The following is a 16,420-nucleotide window of genomic DNA, read 5'->3' as shown; positions in this document are numbered from 1 at the left end:
ACTAGCCAGATTTCTTTGTTTATTGGAGCCACACACTCTGAAAAATTGTCCTTTTATGTGACTGTCTGTACTTTTGCCCCATTGGTGTTGGGGTTACCCTGGTTAAGGGCCCACAATCCTCAATTTGACTGGGTCTCTGGGGAGATTCTTAGTTGGGGTACTGATTGTTTCAGGAGTTGCTTGAGCCTTCCAGTCAGGCTCTCGCAGCTAAGTTTGCCAGGATTGCCAGGGTGTTATGCAGATTTTGCAGACGTGTTCTCCAAAAAAGTTGCAGAGGTACTACCTCCCCATCGCCCCTATGACTGTGCCATTGATTTGTTGCCAAATGCTAAGCTTCCCAAGAGCAGGTTGTACTCCCTGTCACGTCCTGAGACTCAGGCTATGGCAGAGTACATTCAGGAGAACTTGGCTAAGGGATTTATCAGACCTTCACAGTCTCCAGTTGGGTCGGGGTTCTTCTTCGTGGGTAAAAAGGACGGTTCGTTGCGACCCTGCATCGACTTCAGGGAATTGAACCGTATCACGATTAAAAACTCATACCCACTGCCTCTCATTTCGGTCTTGTTTGACCAGCTTCGTACTGCCACCATTTTTTCTAAGATTGACCTACGCGGTGCGTACAATCTAATCCGAATAAGAGAGGGGGATGAATGGAAGACTGCCTTTAATACCCACTCAGGGCATTATGAATATTTGGTGATGCCTTTTGGGCTCTGTAATGCCCCGGCAGTCTTCCAGGATTTCATGAATGATGTGCTCAGGGAATATTTGGATAGATTCTTAGTTGTATACTTCGATGACATCCTAATCTTCTCCCATTCCCTGGAGGAACATCGGAAGCATGTACGCTTAGTCCCCCAGAAACTCAGAGACCACCGGCTTGGGGCGAAGCTGGAGAAGTGCGAATTTGAAGTTCAGCAAATCGCATTTCTAGGATATATTATCTCCCCAGAAGGTTTCCAAATGGAGGGTTCTAAGGTACAGGCAGTCCTGGGTTGGGTGCAACCCACTAGTTTGAAGGCGCTTCAGCGTTTCCTGGGCTTTGCGAATTTTTATAGACGATTTATCGCTGGATTTTCGTCTATAGTGGCGCCCTTGGTGGCACTCACTAAGAAAGGGGCGGATGTTGCTCACTGGTCTTGTGAGGCTAAAGCGGCTTTTGCCCGTCTCAAAAGGGCATTTGTTTCGGCCAAGGTGCTGCGACACCCAGATCCAGAGCGTCCTTTTGTGGTGGAGGTGGATGCCTCTGAGATGGGTATTGGGGCAGTGCTTTCTCAGATGGGAGTGTCTGATAATCGCCTTCATCCCTGTGCTTACTTTTCCCGTAAATTTTCGCCTGCCGAGATGAATTATGACGTGGGTAACCGGGAATTGTTGGCTATTAAGGATGCACTCGAGGAGTGGAGACACTGGCTTGAGGGGGCTAAGTTTGTGGTCTCAATTCTCACTGACCATAAGAATCTGGCATATTTAGAGTCAGCGAAGCGTCTCAATGCCAGGCAGGCACGATGGGCTTTGTTTTTTGCTCGCTTTAATTTTTTGATAACATATCGCCCTGGGTCAAAAAACATCAAGGCTGATGCGCTCTCGCGGAGTTTTGCTCCAATCCAGGAGACCACCGAGGAGCCGTTGCCCATTGTTTCCCCATCATGTATTAAAGTGGGCATTACCCAGGACCTCTTATCATTAGTCCTTAGAGCACAGGAGCAGGCTCCTCCAGACCTTCCGGTAGGTCTTTTGTTTGTGCCTCCTAGGTTAAGACAGTGAGTGTTCCTGGAATTCCATGCCAAGAAGTCGGCAAGTCACCCGGGTATTGCCAGAACTCGGGAGTTGCTATCTAGGGCGGTGTGGTGGCCCTCGGTGGCTAAGGATGTGGATCAGTGGGTTCGGGCATGTGACATCTGTGCCCGAAATAAGACTCCTAGAGGGGTTCCTGTTGGCCCATTACATCCACTCTCTATCCCATCTAAGCCATGGACCCACATTTCAATGGATTTTGTGGTGGACTTGCCCAAATCCTCGGGGATGACAGCCATCTGGGTTGTCGTTGACAGGTTTTCGAAGATGGCGCACTTCGTTCCACTGGTTGGGCTGCCATCGGCCAGACGCCTGTCTGAATTATTTATGCTGCATGTTGTGCGTCTCCACGGGTTGCCACTTGATGTGGTCTCTGACCGCGGATCCCAGTTTGTGGCCAAATTCTGGAGGGCATTTTGTTCCGATCTCCAGATTTCTGTCAGCTTGTCGTCAGGCTACCATCCGCAGTCTAATGGGCAGACTGAAAGGGTGAACCAGTCCTTGGAGCAGTTCCTCAGGTGTTATGTCTCCAAGTGTCAGACTGACTGGGTTGCTCATCTGTCCATGGCGGAGTTTGCCTATAACAACGCGGCTCACTCTGCTACAGGGATCTCTCCCTTCCTTTGTGTGTATGGGCATCATCCTAAGGCCAATTCTTTTGACCCCCTGGACTCCACGCCTGGTGGTTCCTCTGTGGTTTCGGTCCTTAGAGGTATTTGGCGGAAAGTGAAGAAAGCCCTTGTGTCTGTGTCATTAGTGACCAAAAGGGTTTTTGATAAGCGGAAAAGACCCTGCAGCTTCAAATTAGGAGACTTCGTCTGGTTGTCTACCAAGAATTTGAAGTTGAGACAGCCATCTCATAAGTTAGGCCCCCGGTTCATCGGCCCTTATAAGATCACCAGGGTTATCAATCCGGTGGCATTTCAGTTAGATCTGCCCCGTTCTTTGGGTATCAATAAAACATTTCATTGTTCCCTTTTAAAACGGGCGATTAGGAATCCTTCTTCCAGTGGAAGACCTTCCCCTCTTCTGATACGTGGCCAGAGGGAGTTTGTTGTTGAAAGGATTCTTGACTCCAAGGTGGTTCGGGGTCGGCTGTCATTTTTGGTGCACTGGAAGGGGTATGGCCCGGAGGAGCAGTCGTGGGTGCGCAGTTGTGATCTTCATGCCCCCAGACTGATACGCTCTTTCTTCTCGCAGTTCCCCGATAAACCTGGTGGTAGGGGTTCTTTGACCCCTCGTCAGAGGGGGGGTACTGTTAGGGTCTCCTGCCCTGTGCTGCCACGTCGTCATGGCAACCGGGAGACAAGTACTAGCGGAGTAACCTGAGCGCAGCTGATACTCCGGTTCGGGTCTTTTGCTGTGCAGTGGTTATAGGCTCTGTGCACGGCAGGGGATCCGGTGCTGGTTTTTGTGCTCACAGTCTGTGAGGTCTGAGTGGGGCGTGGACAGCACCTGCTTTATAAGGCCTCTTTCCAGGTTAAGCAGATGCTGCTGAATCTTTGTTGGTTAGTCAGTTCCTGAAAGTTAGCCAGTACTGTGTAGCTTTGTATTTGTTTGTTGCTTACTGCAAATAGGCCTGGGGATTTGGTATTACACTCTGCCAATCCAGACCTAGCAGTAAGACTGGAGTCAGTCGTTTAGCTTGCTGGGGTTCTGTTACTACTCTGTGAACTTAGCAAGTTTGCGGCTGTATTCTAAGACTTGCCTGTCTAATCCTGTCTCACTATGCTAGGTGTCAGGGGTCAGTTTAGTGGCAGTAAACTGAACCTGTGCACTGCAAGTGAGAATTAGGATTGTGGAGACTCTCCTTGTGTCTATCATTCCATCTCTGACCAAGGAGTTTACTGCCACACCCGTTGGTAACCCTTTAGGGTTTTGCTGTTGCCCTTAGCAACAGCATTTCGGGTTCTCTATGTATTAAAACACAACATCTTGCTTTTCCCATCTGAGCATTTCTAATACAAGGGAGATACCCAGTTCCTTAGCCTCTGGGCTTCTCTGTTCACTTTGTGTGTATTTTGTTACCCTATCACCTTCTGTGTACGTTATGTCATATTCCCCAGTCTGTCTGTGAGTCCATTTGTTGTGCATAACAGTTCTGACACCAGTACTTTCCTGCAGGCACTGGTGTACATAACATATTCAGCAGCCTAATACTCCTGTTGAAATTTTGTGGGAATATGGAGCATACCCCTCAAAATACGTTGCAACAGGTGGTCGATCAGGTGCAGGTCCTGACTCGACAATTTAATGATCTGTCCATTAAAATGCACACCTCCCAGGCTGCTGGCGGAGCTCCCGCAGCAGCAGCAGCTGCAGGGGTTAAGGAGCCGAAAGTAAATCTCCCGGATCGTTTTTCTGGAGATCGCTCGCAGTTCTTTTGTTTCAAGGAGAGCTGCAAGCTATACTTCCGGCTTAGGCCTCAGTCTTCTGGGTCGGAGATTCAGCGGGTGGGCATAGTGATTTCCTTGCTACAAGGAGACCCACAGGTCTGGGCATATGGGTTGCAGCCTGACTGTCCGTCGCTTAAAAGTGTTGATGCTTTTTTTACGGCACTGGGCATGTTGTATGATGACCCTGACAAGACGGCCTCGGCCGAGGCTCAGATTTCGATCCTTAAGCAAGGGCGAAGGCCAGTTGAGGTTTACTGTACGGAGTTTCGGAGGTTGGCCCATGATACCCAGTGGAATGACCCAGCCCTGAGACACCAGTACCGAAGAGGTCTTTCTAACCAGATAAAGGACCAACTGGTACAATATCCCTTGCCTGATAGCTTGGATCAGCTCATGCAGTTATCCATCCGGGTGGATAGACGGCTGAGAGAGCGTAGGCTTGAAAGGGAGACTGAGATTTCCTTCCTTCCCAAAGGAACCTCAGACTCTGAGGAATTTTCCGAGGAGCCTATGCAGATTGGGGCTACCCGCCTCTCCTCGCGTGAGAAGACGCGGAGGAGACAGCAGGGGTTGTGTTTGTACTGTGGGAATAAAGGTCATGTGGTAGTATCATGCCCAGAAAAGCCGGAAAACTTCAGGGCCTGAGGGTGATGGGAAATATCCTGTCAGGCCAGAAGTCAGAAATTCCCAAGAAGACTTTTATCATTCCGGTGACCTTGAAGATCCTCGGTCAAACTGTCAAGACTGAGGCCTTTGTGGACAGTGGGGCCGACGGGGTTTTTATGGACCGCCAATTCGCCCTGAAACACTCTGTTCCCTTAGTACCCTTGGCATCGGAAATTGAGATTTGTGGGTTAAACGGGGAACCATTATCCCAAGGTAAAATTACCTCTTGCACTAGCCAGATTTCTTTGTTTATTGGAGCCACACACTCTGAAAAATTGTCCTTTTATGTGACTGTCTGTACTTTTGCCCCATTGGTGTTGGGGTTACCCTGGTTAAGGGCCCACAATCCTCAATTTGACTGGGTCTCTGGGGAGATTCTTAGTTGGGGTACTGATTGTTTCAGGAGTTGCTTGAGCCTTCCAGTCAGGCTCTCGCAGCTAAGTTTGCCAGGATTGCCAGGGTGTTATGCAGATTTTGCGGACGTGTTCTCCAAAAAAGTTGCAGAGGTACTACCTCCCCATCGCCCCTATGACTGTGCCATTGATTTGTTGCCAAATGCTAAGCTTCCCAAGAGCAGGTTGTACTCCCTGTCACGTCCTGAGACTCATGCTATGGCAGAGTACATTCAGGAGAACTTGGCTAAGGGATTTATCAGACCTTCACAGTCTCCAGTTGGGTCGGGGTTCTTCTTCGTGGGTAAAAAGGACGGTTCGTTGCGACCCTGCATCGACTTCAGGGAATTGAACCGTATCACGATTAAAAACTCATACCCACTGCCTCTCATTTCGGTCTTGTTTGACCAGCTTCGTACTGCCACCATTTTTTCTAAGATTGACCTACGCGGTGCGTACAATCTAATCCGAATAAGAGAGGGGGATGAATGGAAGACTGCCTTTAATACCCACTCAGGGCATTATGAATATTTGGTGATGCCTTTTGGGCTCTGTAATGCCCCGGCAGTCTTCCAGGATTTCATGAATGATGTGCTCAGGGAATATTTGGATAGATTCTTAGTTGTATACTTAGATGACATCCTAATCTTCTCCCATTCCCTGGAGGAACATCGGAAGCATGTACGCTTAGTCCTCCAGAAACTCAGAGACCACCGGCTTGGGGCGAAGCTGGAGAAGTGCGAATTTGAAGTTCAGCAAATCGCATTTCTAGGATATATTATCTCCCCAGAAGGTTTCCAAATGGAGGGTTCCAAGGTACAGGCAGTCCTGGATTGGGTGCAACCCACTAGTTTGAAGGCGCTTCAGCGTTTCCTGGGCTTTGCGAATTTTTATAGACGATTTATCGCTGGATTTTCGTCTATAGTGGCGCCCTTGGTGGCACTCACTAAGAAAGGGGCGGATGTTGCTCACTGGTCTTGTGAGGCTAAAGCGGCTTTTGCCCGTCTCAAAAGGGCATTTGTTTCGGCCAAGGTGCTGCGACACCCAGATCCAGAGCGTCCTTTTGTGGTGGAGGTGGATGCCTCTGAGATGGGTATTGGGGCAGTGCTTTCTCAGATGGGAGTGTCTGATAATCGCCTTCATCCCTGTGCTTACTTTTCCCGTAAATTTTCGCCTGCCGAGATGAATTATGACGTGGGTAACCGGGAATTGTTGGCTATTAAGGATGCACTCGAGGAGTGGAGACACTGGCTTGAGGGGGCTAAGTTTGTGGTCTCAATTCTCACTGACCATAAGAATCTGGCATATTTAGAATCAGCGAAGCGTCTCAATGCCAGGCAGGCACGATGGGCTTTGTTTTTTGCTCGCTTTAATTTTTTGATAACATATCGCCCTGGGTCAAAAAACATCAAGGCTGATGCGCTCTCGCGGAGTTTTGCTCCAATCCAGGAGACCACCGAGGAGCCGTTGCCCATTGTTTCCCCATCATGTATTAAAGTGGGCATTACCCAGGACCTCTTATCATTAGTCCTTAGAGCACAGGAGCAGGCTCCTCCAGACCTTCCGGTAGGTCTTTTGTTTGTGCCTCCTAGGTTAAGACAGCGAGTGTTCCTGGAATTCCATGCCAAGAAGTCGGCAGGTCACCCGGGTATTGCCAGAACTCGGGAGTTGCTATCTAGGGCGGTGTGGTGGCCCTCGGTGGCTAAGGATGTGGATCAGTGGGTTCGGGCATGTGACATCTGTGCCCGAAATAAGACTCCTAGAGGGGTTCCTGTTGGCCCATTACATCCACTCTCTATCCCATCTAAGCCATGGACCCACATTTCAATGGATTTTGTGGTGGACTTGCCCAAATCCTCGGGGATGACAGCCATCTGGGTTGTCGTTGACAGGTTTTCGAAGATGGCGCACTTCGTTCCACTGGTTGGGCTGCCATCGGCCAGACGCCTGTCTGAATTATTTATGCTGCATGTTGTGCGTCTCCACGGGTTGCCACTTGATGTGGTCTCTGACCGCGGATCCCAGTTTGTGGCCAAATTCTGGAGGGCATTTTGTTCCGATCTCCAGATTTCTGTCAGCTTGTCGTCAGGCTACCATCCGCAGTCTAATGGGCAGACTGAAAGGGTGAACCAGTCCTTGGAGCAGTTCCTCAGGTGTTATGTCTCCAAGTGTCAGACTGACTGGGTTGCTCATCTGTCCATGGCGAAGTTTGCCTATAACAACGCGGCTCACTCTGCTACAGGGATCTCTCCCTTCCTTTGTGTGTATGGGCATCATCCTAAGGCCAATTCTTTTGACCCCCTGGACTCCACGCCTGGTGGTTCCTCTGTGGTTTCGGTCCTTAGAGGTATTTGGCGGAAAGTGAAGAAAGCCCTTGTGTCTGTGTCATTAGTGACCAAAAGGGTTTTTGATAAGCGGAAAAGACCCTGCAGCTTCAAATTAGGAGACTTCGTCTGGTTGTCTACCAAGAATTTGAAGTTGAGACAGCCATCTCATAAGTTAGGCCCCCGGTTCATCGGCCCTTATAAGATCACCAGGGTTATCAATCCGGTGGCATTTCAGTTAGATCTGCCCCGTTCTTTGGGTATCAATAAAACATTTAATTGTTCCCTTTTAAAACGGGCGATTAGGAATCCTTCTTCCAGTGGAAGACCTTCCCCTCTTCTGATACGTGGCCAGAGGGAGTTTGTTGTTGAAAGGATTCTTGACTCCAAGGTGGTTCGGGGTCGGCTGTCATTTTTGGTGCACTGGAAGGGGTATGGCCCGGAGGAGCGGTCGTGGGTGCGCAGTTGTGATCTTCATGCCCCCAGACTGATACGCTCTTTCTTCTCGCAGTTCCCCGATAAACCCGGTGGTAGGGGTTCTTTGACCCCTCGTCAGAGGGGGGGTACTGTTAGGGTCTCCTGCCCTGTGCTGCCACGTCGTCATGGCAACCGGGAGACAAGTACTAGCGGAGTAACCTGAGCGCAGCTGATACTCCGGTTCGGGTCTTTTGCTGTGCAGTGGTTATAGGCTCTGTGCACGGCAGGGGATCCGGTGCTGGTTTTTGTGCTCACAGTCTGTGAGGTCTGAGTGGGGCATGGACAGCACCTGCTTTATAAGGCCTCTTTCCAGGTTAAGCAGATGCTGCTGAATCTTTGTTGGTTAGTCAGTTCCTGAAAGTTAGCCAGTACTGTGTAGCTTTGTATTTGTTTGTTGCTTACTGCAAATAGGCCTGGGGATTTGGTATTACACTCTGCCAATCCAGACCTAGCAGTAAGACTGGAGTCAGTCGTTTAGCTTGCTGGGGTTCTGTTACTACTCTGTGAACTTAGCAAGTTTGCGGCTGTATTCTAAGACTTGCCTGTCTAATCCTGTCTCACTGTGCTAGGTGTCAGGGGTCAGTTTAGTGGCAGTAAACTAAACCTGTGCACTGCAAGTGAGAATTAGGATTGTGGAGACTCTCCTTGTGTCTATCATTCCATCTCTGACCAAGGAGTTTACTGCCACACCTGTTGGTAACCCTTTAGGGTTTTGCTGTTGCCCTTAGCAACAGCATTTCGGGTTCTCTATGTATTAAAACACAACATCTTGCTTTTCCCATCTGAGCATTTCTAATACAAGGGAGATACCCAGTTCCTTAGCCTCTGGGCTTCTCTGTTCACTTTGTGTGTATTTTGTTACCCTATCACCTTCTGTGTACGTTATGTCATCTTCCCCAGTCTGTCTGTGAGTCCATTTGTTGTGCATAACAGTTCTGACACCAGTACTTTCCTGCAGGCACTGGTGTACATAACAGTGACGTGTTCTTACAGGGTAACCGGGTAGGGCCTTGCTAGATTCAGGAAGTTTAGTTACCCTCGTGAAAGCTGGGTTAGTGAACCCCTTAAAGGTCCAGCAAATACCTATTGGGGTAAGTTGCATACATGGGGATACCCAACATTATGTCGCTGCTGAAGTGAATATAGAAACTTGTTGTGGGTCAGCAATTGTTGTGGCCAGTTCCTTGTGTCACACTCACAGCTATGTGTGAGTCTTCAAGCTGAGCTCCCTAAAGCAAAACAATGATAGAAACTACAATCCTTCCTTGAGAAAGAATCCGAATAGGATTCGAAACGCGTTGGACAAAAGGAGCTGACACAAAGGACACTAGAACCGCTACCACCAGCCGTTTCACGAACAACCGGAAGCGGGGACCCGAACTTCCGGTCGCGGCGATTCAGGCGGAAAAACAACCAAGTACGGCCAGCGGGAGAGATCACGGCGGAACTGTCACAGCTATACCTCCCCTTGCATCATCGGAAGCATCTCTCAGGGTAAGATAGGGACAGTTTTGAATACAAAAGACTGAATCCTTTTCCTGTAGAGACAGTGTCACTCGGCTCCACATATCCATAAAGGAGCTGTAAACATTGCATTAATCCTAATCCCTTTTCCCTCGTTTATTTATTTATTTAATTTATTTAATTTACCTTAGTTTATTTACACCATCATCATTATTCTTATTTATCATTCACATTATTTTTACATTCACCACACAGCGCTCGGTCTAAATTAATTTTAATTGTTAAAGTAGGACTGGTCCCCGCCTTGGTGCATGAGCCCATAATAGGGAGGGATTTTCCTCATTTTTGGAAACTGTGGGAATCACTTTTATCAACAGATATGAGAAGTAAAGAGCCAGTTAATAAACACGGTGATTTTATGGATGTACGTGTGTCTTCTGAACTTTCTGACCCTTTGCCTTTTGCTAGCTTGGCTGGGGAAGTGACAGATGGGGAGTCCAGTGAAGACCCTCTTGCTGGGAACAGAGACATAGTAGTTGGAACTGAAAGCGTGCCTGACCTGGAGGTAAAGAAGGATCTGTTTGCATCTGAACAGTTAAAGGATCCTACCTTAATAAAGGCTAGAGAGAATGTTAAGATTGTTAATGGGGAACCTGTGGTACCAGGTGACAAGGTTACGTATCCCCACATGGCCATCTGTAATGAGCTCTTGTACCACATTGTCAAAAGGGGTGAGGATGTGGTGGAACAGCTGGTAGTTCCCCAGCCTTATCGGAGAACGGTACTAGATTTAGCTCATAGTGACGTTACAGCAGGACATTTAGGGGCAGAAAAAAACACTGAAAGAGTTTTACAAAGGTTCTTTTGGCCAGGGGTTTATAAAGAAGTGTCTGAAGATTGTTCTTCCTGTCCTGAATGCCAGTATCATGCCCCTAGACCCCATTTCAGGAGCCCACTAGTTCCCATGCCTATTATAGAGGTCCCGTTTGACAGAATAGCCATGGATCTCGTGGGGCCCTTGTTAAAGTCCGCTCGGGGCCATCAGTATATCCTGGTAATAATGGACTATGCCACTCGATATCCTGAGGCTGTCCCTTTATGCACTATCACAACCAAGGTGATAGCTAGGGAGCTGGTGTAGGTTTTTAGTAGAGTGGGAATACCAAAAGAAATTTTGACTGACCAAGGTACTCCATTTATGTCAAGAAAGAATTATGCAAATTATTTAAGGTCACTCACCTCAGGACGTCCATTTACCATCCCCAAACTGATGGGTTGGTGGAAAGGTTTAATAAAACATTAAAAAGTATGTTAAAAAAGGTTGTTGATAAAGATGGGAAAAACTGGGATTGTTTGTTGCCCTACTTATTAATGGCCATCAGAGAAGTTCCTCAGTCCTCTACGGGGTTTTCTCCATTTGATTTGTTGTATGGTAGACACCCCAGAGGGCTGTTGGACATTGCCAAAGAGACGTGGGAAGGACAGCCCACTCTTTATAGAAGCGTTGTTGAACATGTAACACAAATGCAGGATAGGATTGCAGCCATGGTACCTATTGTCAGAGAGCACATGGAACAGACGCAAAGTGCTCAACAGAGGGTATATAACCGGAGTGCCAAGATATGGGAATTTGCTCCTGGAGATAGAGTTCTTGTTTTGGTACCCACTGTGGAAAGCAAGTTCTTAGCTAAATGGCAGGGTCCATTTGAGATTAGGGAAAAAGTGAATGAGGTTAATTACAAAGTATACCAACCGGGAAAGAGAAAACCGGAACAAATCTGCCATGTTAACTTAATCAAACCCTGGAAAGATAGGTTGTCTCTGTCAGCGGAGCCTTGCCCTTCGGTGTCTTCACCTCGGTTGCTTCCCGCAGTAAAGGTGTCAGAGACATTATCAGCTGATCAGAACAATCAGGTTAAAGAATTTCTCGTCCAAAATAGGGAGATATTTTCAGAGCTGCCTGGCCGAACGACCATAATCAAACATGACATTGTCACAGAACCATGGGTCAGGGTCCATTTAAAGCCATATAGGATTCCTGAAGCTCAGCGAGAAGCTGTTTCTAAAGTAGTTAAAACAATGTTAGAACTAGCAGTTATAGAGGAATTTAACCGTGAGTGGTCCAGTCCCATAGTTCTCATCCCGAAGCCAGACGGTAGCATACGCTTCTGTAATGACTTTCGTAAGTTAAATGAGGTGTCCAAGTTTGACGCATACCCCATGCCCCGTGTGGATGAGCTTATAGAAAGGCTGGGAAAAGCCAGGTTTCTCACCACGTTGGACCTGACCAAAGGTTACTGGCAAATACCTTTATCTGATAGCGCAAAAGAAAAACAGCCTTTTCGGTTCCGGAGGGGCTGTACCAGTATAAGATGTTACCCTTTGGGTTGCATGGGGCTCCAGCAACCTTTCAACGGGCGATGGATAAAATTGAGGCCCCATAGAAAATATGCAGCTGCCTATTTGGATGATGTGGTAATTCACAGTACAGACTGGGGGTCCCATTTGGTTAAAGTACAAGCAGTACTGGAATCAATCAGAGAGGCAGGGTTAACTGCTAACCCAAAGAAGTGCTGCCTCGCAATGGAGGAGGTCAAATACTTGGGCTTCACCATAGGCAGTGGTCTGATTAGGCCCCAATTGAATAAAATTGATGCTATTCAAAACTTGCCTCGTCCAGTGAATAAAAAACAGGTAAGGGCTTTTTTGGGAATAACTGGCTACTATAGACGGTTTATTCCCAATTTTGTGACCACAGCAGTGCCGTTGTCAGACCTTACCAAAGGGAAACAGTCAAATATGGTGAAATGGTACCCTGATGCAGAAAAAGCGTTCCAAGCGTTAAAAGTGGCTTTGTGTTCACAACCTGTATTGATAACACCAGATTTTTCAAAAGAATTTGTGGTACAGACAGATGCCTCAGAGGTAGGGATAGGGGCTGTGCTGTCCCAAACCAGAGATGGGGACGAACACCCTATCATTTATTTGAGTAGGAAACTCAATGAGCATGAAAAAAGGTATGCCATTGTGGAAAAGGAGGCTTTGGCCATTAAGTGGGCACTAGATACCTTGAGATATTACCTCTTGGGTAGACAATTCAGGCTAGTGACAGATCATGCCCCTTTAAAATGGATGTATGTAAATAGAGGCAAGAATGCTCGTGTAACTAGATGGTTTCTAGCATTGCAGGATTTTAAGTTTACTGTCAAACATAGACCGGGTACACAATTGGCCAACGCAGATGCATTATCCCGCATATTCTGTTTGGGGGCTACAAGTGTTCCGGCCCCTAGGTCGAAACAGGGGAAGTGGGATATGCGACAAGAACACTGGAATAGTGTTTGAGGGCAGGTATGTTTGTCCCAGGTTCTTGTCTTACATGTATTAGGAAAATGTTTTCTTTTGTCAGAACCTTTTCAGTTTATTGGAAAAGCTGGATAAGGGCCCTGAAAGAGAGATAGGGCAAGTTCCAGACATTGGGCCCAGTTTGGGTCTTTGGCCTCACAGAGGGCTAATCAGGGTTTCAGCTGTGTAAGTGGGTTATAGGGCTGCTAGCCTGATTAGTGGAGGCAGACTGCCTGGGAAGACTGCAGGATCTCTGTGAGAGAAACACGCCCACCAGAGCACAAAACATTGTATCCATATGTGCTCTGGTGGGTGTAACCGTTTTCACTGTATGTACATATTTGTATGTTGTAAACCTTTATTATATGATATAAGGGTGGGGATATAGTTTTTTTGTTGTATTCATGTTTTTAATCTCAGTGTTTTGCTTCCTGTACCTATAGGGCGCCTGGAGTCCTGTTACCATGGTGATCCGTGGGTTGGAGCATAAGCCGGGGCGTTGGCATGGCAACGCCCGGAAGTGAGTAATCAGAGGCGGACCCGGACTGCTGGTGCATCCAGGTGCGGAGAGCAGTGCTGATTCTGGGTCTGAGGTATATTTTCTGGAGGAAGGAGCTGTAGCTCCGAAACGTTAAAATAAATGTACCAGCGATTTTCTCTATTTACACCCTGTGAGTGCCGTTTGTTTCCGCAATTAGACTGCTATATATATATTATACACTGTATGCACATACATGCAATGTGAAAGCACAGACGTAGAACCAGTGCTTAAAGTGGTCCTAGAGCGGTGGTGGAATTCACCCCCCTCCCTCCCCACGGTTCCCAAGTAATTAAGGTATTGTGCGCGCCACAAAAAAGGGCGTGGTCTCAAAAAGAAAGGGGTGTGGTCACACAATAGTAATAATGCCCACAGTAGTAGCACCCCGTAATACACATAATGCATACCGCAGTAGCGCTTCTTATACAATGCCCACAGTAGTAGTGCTCCTTATGCAATGTCCACTGTACTCGTAGTGCCCACAGTGGAAGTGTCTCTTATATAGACCCCATAGTAGTGGTGCCCCTTATGCAGTGCCCGCAATAGTAATACCCCTTATGTCCCCAATAGTGATGCCCCTTATGAAGTGCCCACTTTACAATTCCCTCATTAGTAGGGCCCCCAGTAGTAATGCCCTTAATGGTAATGCCCCTGTGTAGTATTGCCCCCAGTAGTAATGTTGCCTGTAGTAATGCCCCCAGTCGTTTAGCACCCTGTAGTTTAGCCCCAGTAGTTATGCCCCCAGTGGTAATGCCCCTGCAGTTATGACCCCAGTAGTTTACCCCCCCCCCCCCCGCTTTAGTTTAGCTTCCCAGTGGTAATGCCCCCAGTAGTTTAGCCCTCATGTAGTTTGACCCATGTAGTTTAGCCCCCAGTAGTAATGCCCCCAGTGGTTTAGCCCCTGCAGTTATGCCCCCAGTAGTTTAGCACCTCTGTAGTTTGCCCCCAAGTAGTAATGCCCCTGTAGTTACACCCCCAGTAGTAATGCCCTCCTGTAGTTTGCCCCCAGTAGTTAGCCCCTTTGTAGTTTGCCCACAGAAGATTGCCCCCTTGTAGCTTGCCCCCTTGTAGTTTGCCCTCTTGTAGTTGGCCCCCAGTAATGTCCCCCGGTAGTTTGCCCCCAGTAGATGCCCCCCAGTATTAATGCCCCCAGTAGATATGCGCCCCAGGAGTTTGCCCCCAGTAGATGCCCCTCAGTAGTAATGCCCCCCCATTAGTTTCCCCCCAGTAGATGCAGCCCCAGTAATAATGCCCCCAGTAGATGCCCCTTAGTAGCAATGCCCCCCCAGTAGATGCCCCTTAGTAGTAATGCCCCCCAGTAGATGCGCCGCTACAAAGGAAAAAAAACTGACAAAACACAGACCATACTCACCAAGCCCCGCTCCGTGTCCGGCCACTGCAGTCCCCTGGGCGCCCGCTCCTCGGCACTATGGGAGAGATGTCATGACGTCTCTCCCATAGCGCACAGTGACAGCGCCGGAAGCCGGAGCTCAGTACTGAGCTCCTCCCTCCGGCTGCCACTGTAGTGAGCAGGGACGTGTAGTCAGGGGAGGCAGGGGAGGCAGTGCCTCCCCTGTCATTAATGATTACAGTAATACAAAGAAGATACTTATGACAAACATTCTGTGTCACTAGTATCTTCTTTACATTATTCTAATCATTTTAAGGTGTTAAAGCAGTTTGGGAGGCACTGGTTGCAGTGCCTCCCGCTGACAACGGTAACTGGGATAGAGAGGGGGGCGGGGCTAAGCACTGGGCAGTAAATGCCCATTGAAAATAGCAGTGAAAGCGGCACTTCTACAAGTGCCTCGTTAACAGGGACAGGCTTCCCCTGCCAGCGAGGCACATGTGATTGGACAGCGGATCCAGTGCTGGATCCGCTGTCCAATCACCCATAGGAGGCGGCGAAACACGGCTCACCTCTCTTCATTCCCCCTGACTCCTCTCTCCTGCTGGGGACTCCTCTCTCCTGATGTGAGCCTTTTTGACAGGAGCAGGGTGCGATTCGTGCTCTCAGGCACCCGCTAATGTTCATCCCCCTCCTCATCAAGTGTGCGATTGAGTCCATGCTGAGCCGCCTGTACAGTGAAGCAGAGGGACCCGCCAGTCAGGGAGCTCTGCTTAACAGTGTCTGGCCAGTCCCTCCCACCAGGCTTAGAGTGGGCTGCGTGTAGGGAGGCCAATCCCGGGATCAGGATCGGCGGGATCCCCGGGATTTAGGCCCAAAAATGCCGGGATTTGAATCCCGGGATTGGAGCCTCCAATCCCGGGATTCACGGGATTGCATTGCGCATGTGCAACGCAGCAGCGAGGGAGGGTTGGTGTAACTAACACTTACTATTAGGCTGGCGGCAGTATTAGGTGGGCGGCAGCCATGTACACAGACCGCGGCGGCATTTCAAATGTAGCGCCGGCCGCCAGCCAATCACAGCTGGTGGACCGGCGGCCAATCAGGGAAGCGGCCGCAGCGGCTCCTGATTGGCTGCCGGACTGCCCGTTCTGACTGGCTGAGGGCTAGCACTACAATTTGAAAGTCCTCCGGCGCGCTCATCGCGTCTTGTCCATGGCTGCCGCCTGCCACCCGCCGCCCGTCTAATAGTAAGTGTAGTTTTTCTGACACTAACCCTCCCTCACTGTGGTGCTCGCTTCAGCCTCCCTCCCGCTCCGCTTCCTACACCCTCCAGCGCTGCTCCCTAGTCCCTACACTACACCCACCCTCCAGCGCTGCTCCCTAGTCCCTACACTACACCCACCAGCGCTGCACCCTAGTCCCTACACTACACCCACCAGCGCTGCTCCCTAGTCCCTACACTACACCCACCAGCCCTGCTCCCTAGTCCCTACACTACACCCACCCTCCAGCGCTGCTCCCTACTAGTCCCTACACTACACCCACCCTCCAGCGCTGCTCCCTAGTCCCTACACTACACCCACCAGCGCTGCGCCCTAGTCCCTACACTACACCCACCAGCGCTGCTCCCTAGTCCCTACACTACACTCACCAGCCCTGCTCCCTAGTCC

At 49.1% G+C, this 16,420-nt stretch overlaps 1 long non-coding RNA gene across 2 annotated transcripts in view; it reads left to right on the top strand.

Moving 5' to 3' along the window:
* The window catches only part of LOC135058164 (uncharacterized), a 106,432-nt gene that overhangs the window by 13,749 nt on the left and 76,263 nt on the right, over positions 1–16,420 (top strand). For both annotated transcript variants that reach the window (XR_010244647.1, XR_010244648.1), the window contains exon 2: positions 13,305–13,454. This is a non-coding gene — a long non-coding RNA (uncharacterized LOC135058164). The remainder of the gene's footprint in view (positions 1–13,304; positions 13,455–16,420) is intronic.

The sequence above is a fragment of the Pseudophryne corroboree genome, chromosome 3 (assembly GCF_028390025.1).
Source record: "Pseudophryne corroboree isolate aPseCor3 chromosome 3, aPseCor3.hap2, whole genome shotgun sequence".
Taxonomy (NCBI): Eukaryota; Metazoa; Chordata; class Amphibia; order Anura; family Myobatrachidae; genus Pseudophryne; species Pseudophryne corroboree.
The sequence above is the reverse complement of the archived record's forward strand: the minus strand, read 5'-3'. Positions and strand labels throughout refer to the sequence as shown.